Source organism: Athalia rosae, chromosome 5, assembly GCF_917208135.1.
Source record: "Athalia rosae chromosome 5, iyAthRosa1.1, whole genome shotgun sequence".
Taxonomy (NCBI): Eukaryota; Metazoa; Arthropoda; class Insecta; order Hymenoptera; family Athaliidae; genus Athalia; species Athalia rosae.
The window spans coordinates 4,461,050-4,474,014 of NC_064030.1; the positions used below are offsets into that span (position 1 = coordinate 4,461,050).

Genomic DNA, 12,965 nt, shown 5'->3' on the forward strand with positions numbered 1-12,965 from the left:
GGTTTAATTCACGTGTTGCACGCGTTGCGTGCGACCAACTGCCTCGATCTCTTTTCATTAGACCGAATTCCGACGGACACTTTTTCTACAACCGCCGTGTCTATCCGGATGTATACAATACCTGTATCGTATCTCAACGCCGGGTAGATAAAGAGTCCTTTTCACATGGGGGTGAAAACGGAAGGGAAAATTTTTCTCGCTCGGTTCTGTCCGTTCTGACAATGAGCGAAAGTTAGGCGTTCCAGGGTGCGGCGACTCGTGTAAGTTTGTTGCAAACCGATTGCGCAACGCTGATTTCGAACGCAGCTATTCAATATTTGTTTTGAAGTGTTCGGATATATTTATCGACGCTGCAGCAGCGGGGTGTACTGGATGCAAATATTTGCCGTTGATTTATTGTTGAATCTCTGATGTAAATTTTCATCTATTCTACGCGCGAACGGGGTGAATTTGATTCGATAGATCGCGTCTCCATCTAGAACCAATCAAATTTTCCATCCCTGCTGACCATTCGGTGATTATACAACGGAATCGAATCATGCCTCATCGGGAGAAATTCTTTTCAACGTTCCGACGTCGGACCGTCAACGGTGGTCTGGGCGGCGGCCAAAATGTCTGAGGAGGTGACTCACAACGGTCTCCTATTTTTTTTTCCTTCCGCAGGTCGCTCCGTTCGTGTAGTACGGGGTGTAAAAAAATCTTTGAGACTCTTGAAAAGCAGCTTCGTTAGAGGTGCAGACGCAAACCTTGGATTTCCAGGTGTGCGATTGCGATTTAATTAGCATAGGACTTGATTCGGGAGGAAAAAAAGACAATTCGCGCCGTCTGCGTTCGAGTGCGTCGATTCAATTTGGTGGATTCGAAGTTTCGGATCACGAGACAGACTGCAAAAGATCCGAATACAATATCTCCGCGATTAAATTGTTTGAACAACCTAATTGAACTTCGTTTAGGGATGTCAGACAAGCGAATTACAAAGTTACATTCAATTATCAAGTTATACGAGTATTGAACTTGGACGGAGAGGACGGAAAGTACACGCTTTTATTTTATTCTAATCAAAGATGGAACGAACCGTTGTTTTCCCTCTGGTTTGAATTCAAGTGGCGAGAGTTCAGACGCCGAAATTGTCGCGAGAAAATGAAATCAAGCGTTTGATTAAAGTCCGGCGCTGCATCGATGTATCAATACCATCGTACAGATCGAAAAAATGTGTTCGACTGGCGTAACGAAATGTCGAAAAAAAAAGCTCCTATCTTTTATTCCAAGTATGCGAATATTCGTGTCCTGTATTTTTTTTTTTTTTGCCCCACGAATTATTGGTTCAGATACGTGCAACGTGAATCGAGGGAAGACTAGTCGTTCGCGCGCGTGCCGCCGCGGTAGAATATCGCGCGAAATGTGCGGTAACGGAAGTGGGGTATATTGGGTTTTCAATAACCATTTTATTCAACGGTTAGGTAGACCCATCGTACGTATTAAAATTGAAATATTAAACAAGAATATCATTGAATTGCTCGGGAGAACCGTAACATCGCCTATGCCCGCTGCGTGCGTCGCGACGAACCTTTTTCAGGAGCACATTTTATCGCCAATTATTACAGGGGTGAAATTGCGCAACGTTCTATAACGACACACGGCACGTGTACGTGTAAATTTATATATATACTTATATCAGAGTTCATTACACGCCCCGATGCATGTAGCTGTATAAACGTCAGATTTATTTCTTCCCTCAATTTATAATTGTCATAACTTCCTGCATCTTTCCCTCAGCCATATATTTTTACACCGCGCTACCCCTCGCCTTCTCTCGCACAACGCGACCTCGGGCTCCGTCTCCTTTCATCCCCTCGTATTCTCCGAGTTCCAGAAGCATCCCGCGAGATGCGACTCGGCGTGAAAAGACCTCTCGACATTTCGGTCCAATAAAACAGCTGGATCCAACACCCCGGTTCGGGGGTGTACAGTAACAGCCGTAGAAAGGAAGAGCTCGGTGCAGACTCGGACGTATAGGCGCCTATATAATACGTATCGCTCGAAAGGTATTTACGTAGGTGTGTGCGTGTGCGTGTGTGTGTGTGTGTACCGTACATATGTACACAGCGGGTATATAGGCGTCGTTGGATTCATCCGGTGCTCATATAACTCACCAAAGTTCTTCCAGCAGCTAGGTAGCGGAGCTACCCGAGAAAACGAACGGGGGGGGGGGGGGGGGGGGGGGGAACAACTTTCGAAGCAAATTCAACCCGAAATCGAACGATAAAGCTCTACTTTCCTGGTCCTCTTTGCCGCCACTACTACCGTCGCAACCGTCACCGCAAGAGAAACAGGTTAACACACCGGGGCAGCGGAAAGACGTCGCGGTAAAACAGGCTTTACGATTTTACCTCAAGGGCCTTCTTTTTGTTTTCAGTTTCTTTCGTTTTTTTTTTTCTTTGTTCTCTCTTTTTTTTTTTTATCACTCTTTCCCCTTTTCCCTTTCTGCTCTTTCGATCTCCGCTTCTCTCTTTCACTCTCGCTCTTCGGTAGAAAAAGTTTTTTAATACTTTTCCCAAATCTTCTTTGTCTCCAACGCTATATAATACGGTATAACCTTGCGGTAGTTATGCGACCGAGAGGCTCAGGGTGGCCCGAATAAGGAGCTAGGCGCCCTTCTTTCTATCCGCTAGATAGCCCAGCTTCTCCCGATATGCCTCTGCAGCCTGCTGGATGCTGGATGCTGCTTGCTGGCTTGGCTTCGCGAGGTTTCGGGTAGCCTAGCTACCTTCGGAGACGGGGGTGGATACGTACCCAGAACGTGACTTGAGTACAATATTTAAAACCGTCCCGACGTCAATACTCTTCACGACGCTTTCGCACGCATCTTGTAAGTATCTCGCCTCACCTTGCGGGAGCTACGCAAAAAATCATCCGTAGTGCAATTTCATTCAGAAATTATCGTCGTTTTTCACCGAGACGTCAAATTTCAATCCCAGGGGTTAGAGATATTTCGAAATTCTAAAATCGCAACCCTTCGTAGGCGAATTGTTTTATTTCGAGGTCGTTCTTTGATTCTTGTAGACGTAAGTACGGAGTATATTTCAAAGCTGCATCTACGGGATTATAGGTAGCTGCTCTGTGATCACGATAGAGAATTAACGTCAAGGACGTATCGATAATAGATTTGAAATACACACCATATCGAGGTAAGCATCAGAGACAGTTATCACGCGCTAGGTCAGATCGTGCTAACGACTTGAGTATCAATAGGTGCCTGACACGCTCTCTCAGCCAACGGACTATACGTAGAGATAACGCGTAAGACGTCTTCCTCTCGTCTCTACGACATCCGCGTATCCTAATTAGAGATCGAGTAAATTTTCCCGATCGAGGATATTCTCGTCTACGATCAAAAGTACTCGCCTATTCGATCCAAGGTGCTGATTATCTTCACAGAGGGAATTAACTAGCTCGATTTTTCTCTGGATCATCCCTGTTCCGAGTTGTTTTGCAAGTCGAGTTACAAGCTGCACTTGCGGTATAAAGGCGAGGGAGAGAGAGAGAGAGAAGTCCGATACAAACTCCTCGCCAAAGGTAAGCTATATACGTATATAATACTCCTTGAGGTAAGTAAGCTTTCAAGTTAACGGTATAAACACAGACCACCCGCTCGACGGAGGGTTCAACTTTCAAGATTGAACTCGTCCTTTTAAATTCAGAAGTGTTCCAATTTTTAACCATAACTAAATGTATTTCGGTACCGCACGTCACGGGATACCGTAAGGTACAATTTACTAGTTCTCTCTCTTTCTTATCTTTTTTTTTTGGCTGAACTTTTATTCGAGTCGTGCGATTAAACGTATGATATTCCTTCCTGACGGGTTTTTCAAAATTCGATTGACTGTACATTCAATCAAGGAATGGAGAGAAGGAGAGAGAAGAAAAAATTAGTCCACAGCGGGACCTACCTCAACGAAAATTTAGGAGCTAAAGGGTAGATAAAACTCACAACGTGATACCTATATAACGCGAACCTCTACCTATCCGTATAATAGAGTTCCCCCATTGCTGCAGCATCCGCCGCGGTACAGAATTCTATGACAATACATCGTGTGCCAGGAAACTGACAATGCCGTGAATCGTGGTTCAAACGTCGGTTCCAAAGGTATTACAGCGGCGATCAAAATACGTGAACGAACGGCGGGGAGGGGGAGGAGGAGGGAGTGAAGAATAAAGTAAAGAAAACACGAAACGAAAAAGGGAAGAAAGTAAAATAATAAAAAAAAAACCAACTGGATAGAAAGAAAGTCGAAGAAGAAGAAAAAAGCAATTGATGGTCGGCACTGTGCCGAGAAATAAGAGCTCCGCTGGCTTCGCGAAGACTCGCGCTGCGGTAAAACGTGCGCCACGATGCGAAAAATTGGACCGAAACGATTATTATTCTATTTATTACCGGCAATCTTATTAATTTGATCCGGTAATTAGCCCGACTTACTCCAAACAATTTTTCATCCAACGTGTCATGCACCCTTCAAGGACGAAACAGCTGTGAGCTTCGTAAGCTCCCGTTCCAAAATATGAATTAACTGACGTGAGTTATTAAAAAATTTGGAAAACGTTAACGAGATCGTTCAACGGATTGTTATTCGTTTCCTTGGTTCGTTCATTTTTTTTCCCCCCAAAATTCTGTCGCGTGTATAAAATTCTTGAATAATTTAGAAGGTTTCCAAGTCTAAGGATCGTGGTCAGATTTTCATAAGGGCGGTAAAGCGACGTTAATTTTTAACAAGGCGCGGGGGCGTAGAAAAAAGAAAAAATAGTGAGAATAAAAATGAAATATGAAAATAATAGCGGGGAAAAAAAAAGTGTTAAATTTCTCACCCCCTTGATTAGATATGATCTGAAAGAGTTCCCCCAACGTTTGTTCCCGACAAAAAGCACCCCTGCATCCGCTCTATATCTGGAGAATATAAAAAAAAACAAAACGAAATAAAAAAAAAAAACAAAAACAAGAAAGAAAAAAGAAAAAAGCTCGCTCGAAACGCGAACGCAACGGCATGAGTAGTACACCGAATAAAAAGCACGAAGAGAAGAAAGACGAGGAAAATACGGAAAAAGGGGTTGATCTCTTACCATAGAGGGCGATTCCGTTTATTCTTAAGCCCCAGATGATCACGTCCGAAAAGTTATAAGATCTCCACGTGTCCGTCACTCGTTCACACACGAAAAGTCTTTAAAATCTGTTAATTTTCACGAGGAAACCTCCAGCAGGATCGTGTACTGCACGGGGGTGCACGAAGCCGCAAACAGGTTAGAGCTTTTCTGTTTCACGGTACGACCGCCGTGGCGCTTCTGACGGGGGTGGTTTTTAGAATTTCGCATCGCCAGCGCCACGAGACTCTCGTCGCACGTACGCGGACCCATACTACTTGCAGCGATCCTCTACCGTCTGACAGATATTGACTTAAGAGAAAAGCAGCTCGGGCGTTCCGCGCTGAACAAATGAGTGAGGAGGACTAACGAGTGGAAATTAAAATCCGTATCACGTTGGCGAACGCCTTTTTTTTTTTCATCCATCGGTCGCAAAAATATCTTCCTTTTCCCAGTTTTTTTTTTTTCCCAATTATTTCTCCCTTCCTTTTCGAAGAAGTTTTATTATCCTTCGAGAAATAGAAGTTCTTTATTTTGTTTATTCATTTTTTTTTGTACGTGAAATGCCAATCGTTTGTTCGTTAATTTATTTTTTTCATCCTTTCTTTTTTTGGGGCGGGGGGAGGGGGGGGATGAAAAAAAATTTGGGTAAACCATGAGCCGGATTTCGACGTTGTTGTAGACGATGACAAAATTTATACGGACCTTATATCGATTTTCTTGGGTTAATTTCGTCTGTACAGTATAGCCTTGTATTTTACGTAACCAATTTATACACGCTATCTCCGTTCCATCCGATACACCGTACACAGATACATGAATTCTAACGTGCGAAACTCGATTAGCTAGTTTCGCGATCCAACCATTTCATTGTACCTACCCTTATTTTATTTTACCTCATTTGCTTTTCGCACTTTTTCTCTTTATTCCCAAAATTATTCGTACCCCATCCTTGCGGATATATTTTTTTGGAAAGAGGAAAAATTTCCAACCCCCTCCGACACGTGGATGTATATACGTATATACGTATATGTTATTTATATTTTTACGCGCCCCTTATAAGAGCGGACAATTCTTTTAAGGCTGGGGGGGAGGGGGCGAAGTTGTATTGATTTTTGTACTGTTGTCGCGGCGTGTGCCGCTGAACCTCCACGTATAGGTATTATACGTGTATATCGGTGCTACCAGCTACTACGATACGATTCGCTTTTGTAACCCTCTTCTGCTTCGGTTTGGTTCTGGTGCTTCTGCCGCTGCTCGCTCATTCGCTTCACTTGCTTCGACTCAACTTCACACGTTGCAGCGTATGCGGGTATTGGTCGCATGCCACTCGTTTCGCAGGTACCTACATACCTGTATACGTGCATACAGATTATGTGTATTATATGCAAAGGTTTGCTTGTATAAATGTGATCGTAAATTGTCTGCTGCCACTTCATTGTTCGACGACCGTACTAACGATAATTACGTTCGTCACCGTTTCACACAATCCATTGCCAAACAAATAATTCATTCACTCTTCAATTTTTTTGTCATTCGTATTGCGACGCTTATTCAATTATCGATCAACCGAACGTCAGCGAAAGCCCATTATCTTTACCGCGATACGCGTGTAAAATGATTGATTGTTTTTTTGATCTCTATCTATATGGATTTTCAAAAAACCTGTATCCTTTGGGCTCACTTATCTTACGTGATTTTCAATCGGTGCACGCGTATCCAAAGCTTTCCCAAATTCATACGCATTCCTACAAAGCAGACCATGCGATAAATGCAGGTGCAAGTATCACGGGAGCTTTTTACAACGCGTTAACTTACCGCGTATAGTAACCGTTTACCGTCTCTCCGGTAGTTCGTAATTTTGAGTAAATAATTTCGTCGTATAATCTTCGTCGTGCATAAAATCTTCGATCTATTCTATCGCTTTAAAACCCTGCTACGTCAGATGTGAATGTACCTGTTTTACGGTTACATTTGTTCACACATACCTGTGCATACCATCCCTCCGTATACATGAATATATATCCTCGCCCACGTTGGAAACATTCCCCTCCGGTCAACCAGGAAGTTCCTGAATAGAAATACGAGGACTGCGGTCAGCTGACAACGCGAACACAGGGGGGTTTTCTGCTCGAGAAAACCGAGTAACACGTGGAGACCATATGATGCCACGTGTGAAATTACAATTTCTACGTACATCACACGAGATGCATTCCTATACACGTTGCGAACATCCCTGACATTTGAACTCCCAACTTCTTAAGAGGGAAAAAAAAAATTCACCTATCCAAATGTGGGTGAAACAATTCGCGATTCGTGAACCATAAAATTTCTTAAGTTTACTCAGAAAATGAACAGGTAATGAAGAGGTAAACGTTGGGTTCCAGATTACGAAGAGACCACGATGACATACGACTGGGGCAATTAGAAGTAAAAATAAAAAACAGATCTACCGCACGTTTTTCAAACTTCCCTTGTTTCTGATGAATATTTTACATCCGGGTTTCGCGGGAGCTTTCACGTATGGTAACGGCTCGAACGGTGCAGGGCACTTGGTTTCATTTGTGCCATAAATATCGGTACTCGATGTATAATACAAATACCTTTGACGACCCACGGAAAATACGACCGCGATGGTGGTCGTGGATTCTAACCATTAGAGCGTTAACTCTCTGCATAGATTAAAGACAAAGTTCAGGGAACGGACGATGGAGAACATAGCATATACCTAGAGGTACGCTATACGGACAAAATTAGTCCACCGGAATAATCACCGAGCTCGCGGATCATTGACGGAATAAATTCTGTCGCCGTTATAACATTGGTTTTACATGCGATAAATTTCTTGCACGGGAATTATCGTAGTTTTGAATAATTACTCGACCCGATAAATTTTTTTGATGCGAATAAAAAAGAACAAGGTCACAAGAATATACACCGGTATCCGGAGATATATTCTCAGTCGCATGGCAGGATTTTAATTACGTTTTTTTATGTACTGTATTTCTCGGTCTGAAGGTTCAACTAGAAGAGACTACAGAAGAGTACCTCCTCGACTAGAGTGTCGTCCGGGAAGCTTGCAACGAGCTTTATATATGTTTATACATGGAATGTACGTACAATATATATATATTTTTATACATCATATATGCATTGTATATGGACGTGGGAAGCGAGTTCGCGCTGGGGATGGCGCGAAGGAGTTTCGTGCAAAAATAACGCAGCGACAACAGGTTCTTTTGTCACGCTGTTTGCGAACCTGCATAAATATAAGGAAGAGATGGTTGACGAGAAAAAGCGAAACGAAACGGCTGGATGACTGTATAAAATAAGTAGGTCGCTAGCAAAACTGGCGAGCAATTATGACCGAATGTTCGTATGTGAAACGTAAATTCTATTCAACTCCGGCAGACTATAAACTTTGGAAGAAATTTTTCCTCCTAATGGCTCTGGCAATCATAGCTATACCTGTGCGATGTTCCATGCACCGCAATTCACTGCGTTTCGCGTGATTTTTTATTTTCGGAGGAGTTATTTCTTGTCGATCTGCGAATTTTTCTCATTGAGATATCCTTGATTTTTTTACATTTTTATAGATAGATCAATTTCACTTGTGAAATCGGATTCCTGAGATCAAAATACATGAGAATAGCATGTAAAATAAAATATTTTCTTCCGGCCCAAAATTGCAAAATAAATCGAGATATCCCGGCATGCGTATTTTTTAATCTGCAGACGGAAAAACACATAATATTGGCTCAGTTTAATTACTGTATTCTGTTTAATTGTAAAATAATATATGATATTCCCAAATAAAAAATTTAATCAAGTTCTCTTTCGTACAGATTCTTCAATCTCTTATTCATTCCTTGCCGTGCATCTCATCACTACTTTCTATCTTATCCACTCGAAAAGTGGACGCCAAAAAGCCAATTTTTCAGCCTCGACATTTTACTGACGGTTTGCAAATGAACAATCGCGTTGTTTGATCGTCGAAAAATTTTTATTCACTGCCGTCCAGTTGTATCCAATATCAGAAGAATAAAAGACCTGCGAACTTAGAAATTCAGCCCGAATTATCGAATACCACTAAGAACAATTTTATTTAACGGAGTGAAATTAATGAAACAATAATTAAATACTTGGGTCATCGAGGTTTATTCATTTGCAAAGTATCCTGATTTCCAACTCTGTTTATTCAGTTATAACCGATCACTATTTGGATCGACGGTTATCGCTATACTTTTCTTTCATGTTATTCCTCTATTTCAAAGGCTGTGACGTATTTGTAACGTATTCCAAATACCCCAAACAGAAAAACACCAACTGCCCGGAAGACGCCACGCTGCTTACGGCGTAGAGCTCATGAGGTTTATTCGCTCTGTAGATCCCGAACGAGTCGGATCGGATCTGCGTAAATCAGTATTAATTTAGATAGTGGCGAATCACATCGGCATCATAGCTCTGCAATAATCAACCGAATAATTCATTCGATTACTTCATCGAATTCGGACAAAAGAAGTTACTCAATTATTAAAATATAAAATTAATTAACGATAAACTAAAGTCTGTGGAAGCCAAGAGATTTTCTTCAAATTTATCGATTTGGGGAACATGCTCAATGCATGTGGAAATCTCCGATCCATTCGAAGGGGGAAATTCCTACCAGTTTCCACATCAGAAAAGGTGAGAACTCTGATTTTTATAATTACGTCTCATTTGAATACGTCGCATTTTTAATTCGGTTACGCGTTAGAGCTGCTCGGACAAAGGAATTGTTAGGGTTCGTCACTATTTCGTATTGGTGAAAAAATTCATCCTTTCGAATCGTCAGGTATAAATTTTTCCATTGTACTGCGCCGAAAATTTACAATATTGCGTAGTTCGCGTACCTGTATCGCGTTATCTATCTTATTATTTCCGAGTTCCTGCGTATTCGATGTTGAGTAGAGGTGAAGCGATTGTTCTACGATTAATTTCTCTGCACCTGGAATATCGGGGTCCATTATTATTTCGAATTGATGAGAATATTCTTCGTTTTAAATCGTGGCGTCGAAATTTTTCTACTACTTATACTGCGCGGCAGCGACCTTATTGTTTTCGAGTTCCGCGTAGTCGATGTCGAGTAGAGGTCGAGCGATTGTTTTTCGAGTAGTACCTTCGTATCTAAAATATCGGGGTATGATTTTATCGTGAATATCATCGTATTACACTACAACTTTTATCCTCTGTTCAATTTCCTTTGAATTCACGATGTTTATTCGAGTTTTATTCTGAATTACAGGGTTCAGTATACAACTGCGATGGGTGATACAATTAAACAGCTCGTGCAACTTGTACTTATAATGCGATTCAGAGGACGATCCGAAAGTTACTTAAAACTGGATCTTCCTTCTATGGAATGAAAAACAAATGTGAGTTGCAAATTAAATTCTAAATTATTAATAAATAAATAGCAATAATAATAATTAAATAATAACGAAAAAATTTAATTTCTTTCTTTCAATTGCTCGATTCATTTCATATGTCTGCTTGATATCAATTACAATAAAAAAAAAATTTATTTTGTTAAAGACCAACATTCCTACTGCTCGCATTCAACTCTCCTCATCCTGCGGATGATCATCGACTACGAACATTATATTGAAAATGGCAACCTTCGGTAATTAGAACTTTTTAATAAACTGTTAATTTTTCTCATGATTTTTTTTTTTTTTTTCTGGATTTTCATTGATGCTAATTTTTTTTTGATTTGTTCTTGCAAATCTCACAGTGCTGATCGTCGTGGGAGCATCACAACGCCTCAACTTTTCATCCTACTACTTCTCAACATTACTACACATCTATAGTCATCAGGGAGGCAGAGAACTTCTCAACCTACTACACAGCTTTAGCCATCAGGGAGGCAGAGACTTCCGGGTAAAATCCGAGACCCCCGAGCTTGGGAACCGGCTCGGGTCCGGTCTTGGTACCGGCAACGATGGTGAGCGGAGTTAAAGTTCCTCGATTTCTTTGCCAGCTCACGCGATGGTGTACACTGGCGTTGGAGTCGTTGTATTTTTTAATTTTTCAACATCCCACCTCCCTCTTTGTTACATGGCGTGGCGGTACCCTGTATGTCAATTTTATTAGACCAGGTAATCGTAGGGTCTGTTGTCGTTGAGCATAGCGCACCTGCACCCTGTAGCGTCAAACATATAAAACTCTTCATTGGAATTGATCAGTCAAATGATCAATGAATTAGGCAGTCGTTCAATTATTAATTCATCAACCGTGAGATCGGTGAAGAAATCAATTAATGATTTGGTCACCTTATTAATTAATTAATCAGTTATTTGAGTAATCGGTCAACCATTAGTTCAGCATATATGAACTATTCAAATAAATCACTTCTTTGATAAATTTAAGTGCAAGAGTGTGCAGCTCATAGGCAACGGTAAAGGCCGTCGTTCAATCGACTCTCGCGTTTTATAAATTTTCCATAATTTTCGGTGACCGATCTCGTTTGCGTCGATCACTGATCGGTAATAAAATTTTGTCGTGCTAACGATGGTCGTTACCATAGATTCAGCTTTTTCAGGTACATCAGGAATTGACTTGGATAGCTTCCGCGAAAAGTCAGGATTCATTTAGTCTCAATTTAATGATCAGCCATCAGCTGAATCAATTTTGAATTTGATCTCTATATTTTCTTATCTATTTGCATGTTTAAAATTTCAATTCTTTCAACTCAATTTTGATCAAACTTGAGCCCGTCTTTAGGTACCGATAAGTAAATTCACTAGAACTATAACAGGATGTCTAATCATTTCAGGAATTTTCTTCCCTTACACACAATTTTCAGCCCTTAACTTTTTCTTGCTTAATGAATATTATATGAGATTAATTAATCTCATTTTCTTACTGATGATATTTACTCAAGAGTAAATTTACTAAATTCATTTAAAGATCATTGATGCTTTTGAAATTTCGGCCAAATAACAAACACACCTTTTCTCAAAATTTAAATAAATCACGGCTTCGGCCGGGGCATGGGCAGCCTTTATATTTCTACACACACAACAGGTCAACAGCAAGTTTTCTGAACGAGATACCACGGCAATGAATGTGTGAGATGTGAGTGAGACGAAATTCTCGGTGCGCCGGCGCAAGTATGAATTGGGGTTTTCGTCAGTAAAATCATTTCTTGGATAATTATAGGTGAAAGGCAGGTATAGGTAAATTCATGCATCGCGAGGGCATTTATGAGCAGTGTGTATGTGAATAATAGTTTTAACCGTTGGGTGGGGCGAGGGCTTTTGCGAATGGGGTACGCGAGGAATCGGAAGCGAAACTTCTTTCCACAGCAATTTCAAGTGACCGATCGATTCACCAATCATTTTTTGCGGGCGATCTCTCAGATCCCTATGCTGGGATCTGATGGATCCTTTGCCTTCAAATAATTCACACACCCCAACCCAACGAATTAAATATAATTGTTTCTCCTGTTTTCTTCAATTTTTGTGGTCACTTGAAATGAGCAAAATACGTTCGCTTCGCTCTCCGTACCAGCCGTGGTGCATGGAAGTGAGGCGGACGTTGAGCTGAAGACGTCGCGTCGAAGAGGACCGCCGACCGTCACGCCATAAATTTATACGACATGTTACCTTTTTCCCTACCCATCACCCACGCCGATTCGAATTGATAAATGCGATTGAAAATTGCATTTATTCGATTTGAATCGGCTCATTCCGAGTCGACGCTGCTCGCGCGGGTAAATAAAGCGCGAAGACGAGGAATCGCACGATCTGTTTGTGTTTTATGTACATGTTGTGTGCCGTCCTTATGGGTCT

At 41.3% G+C, this 12,965-nt stretch overlaps 1 protein-coding gene across 1 annotated transcript in view; it reads right to left on the reverse strand.

The window, feature by feature from the left end:
• The window catches only part of LOC105689169 (protein Fe65 homolog), a 138,188-nt gene extending 132,925 nt beyond the window's left edge, over positions 1–5,263 (reverse strand). The window contains exon 1 of the mRNA XM_020854142.2: positions 5,116–5,263. The gene's annotated coding sequence lies outside the window, so the exon portion shown is untranslated. The remainder of the gene's footprint in view (positions 1–5,115) is intronic.
• Between the last annotated feature and the right edge of the window lie 7,702 nt (positions 5,264–12,965).